This window comes from Colias croceus, chromosome 22 (genome assembly GCF_905220415.1).
Source record: "Colias croceus chromosome 22, ilColCroc2.1".
NCBI lineage: Eukaryota > Metazoa > Arthropoda > Insecta > Lepidoptera > Pieridae > Colias > Colias croceus.
The window spans coordinates 5,041,758-5,043,687 of NC_059558.1; positions in this window are offsets into that span (position 1 = coordinate 5,041,758).

A 1,930-nucleotide genomic window follows, 5' to 3' on the forward strand; every position below is an offset into this window, starting at 1 on the left:
GTTAACCATTGAGATAATATTAATATGGAGCAGACACCACGAACAAAATCTGTGCGCCAAGCGCGGCGGCGCGGGGCGCGCGAATGACGGCTAGACAGTCATAGATTATGCGATGTCACTGACTCACCGCTATAGAGGCGACACTTTGTTTCATTCTGTCTATTTTATTGGGTGCCACTCCTTACATGCACGTTGACTTGAAATTTTCTTTGTACTTACTTAATATTTATTTTAGGTATAAACTGACTTTACTACGCGGGGCTAACAATATCTGGCATATAATATAGGATGATGTAAATAGTGACGTCATATGGAATAATTTAATTTTTTTCGTGTTTTAGGTTCAGTCAGGGCTATGGGAAGTTTTATTCCTTACAAATTGAGCCTTTTTTAGAAAAAAAATAATTTTTCCCTTTCTTCACGGCCCAGACATGGAAACCTTGAATAGAAAAAATATTAATTACTTATCTCTGAACTAGCGGTCCGCCCCGGCTTCGCCCGTGGCACATATTTCGCAATAAAAAGTAGCCTATGTTTTTTCTCAGGGTCTTAAGATTGTCTGTGCCAAAGGAAAATGCCCATGAAAGTATGGACCACAGTACAGTGTTGCGTCAATGCCAGAGTGGATTTGGAGGGTTCTTCGATATTCAAAAGATTTTTACCAATTGATTTTTTTTGTGATAAAAACAGGGGTTTTCAAGATATTGAGAAAAATGTGAAATAACCTCAAAACTTAAATAACCCCGATTTAGTTAGGTTTATGTGTGATTTAGGTAACATTTTATCGTCCAAGGGTTATTTTTCTATGCTTTCAGACAAAGTCTATCTGTTCATCGGCTAGTGTAGGTAGGCACCAGAAATCTTCCGGGACGGATTTCAAGAAAACCTAAATATATACTTAAAAAATGCCAATTGAGTTTTTATTCGGTTTACATGTTGTTGTTGTTGTTGTTGTTTGAATCATTTTTTCACTACATAATCGAAGAAAGAAACAAATAAGAAATAACTGGTTACCTACCAAGCTATGTCATAATAATATTTTTTTATATATATACATATTTATATTATTTTACTTCACTATCTTTGTTAAAATAACCTACAGTGTATAAACAATACCTGAAAGAGTGATTTTATGTTAATTGATTTTTTTTGTAATTCAATGAAAACAATAATCGATATTAATACATTTAGCTATTTACCATAGTAAATGTAATAAGTTACCGCTTGGTTACCGTGGTAACCGGTAATGGACACTAAATCTATAATAACGGATCTAAACAATTACATGTCTTATTAGATTTTACAAAACATTCCCTGTTCAAAATATATTTTCCGATGGTAAGAAGGCCTCTAAATTGCCGAGATTTTTTTAATAGTATTGTTGTCTTGATGCATGAGAAAAACCAGTACCAAAAATGGGCATTCTCCTTTCATCAAAATCGGTCCAGTAGTTTATGAGCCTATTAATTACAATCAAACAAACAAACAAAGTTTTCCTCTTTATTATATTAGTGCAAATAAATAAATAATAATTCAATTATACGTTCAAGTCAGTAGCTTATACAATATCAATTAAAAACTTGATTAAAATCAATTAACAAAAAAAAAATTGGTGATTGAGTAATTGATTTTCATATTTCATGATTTCACCTTTTTCAATTAACAACCAGTCTATGCTTTTCTAAATAATATGTAAAATTATTATTTTAGACTATAAAAATATACGCCAGCAAATATTACTAACAACACTTATTTCATGCCCAATGTCATATCTTAAATTTTTAATCTATGACAAAATGTCGCCCGCCAAAAATTTTGCTCTAACTAAGTTTTAAAAATTATTATCTAGTTAGTTACTGATGAAAAGTTATTCCTTTGCACTTTTCCGTATTCTTTGTATTATTTTGTGCAATATCGTAACACACACGTA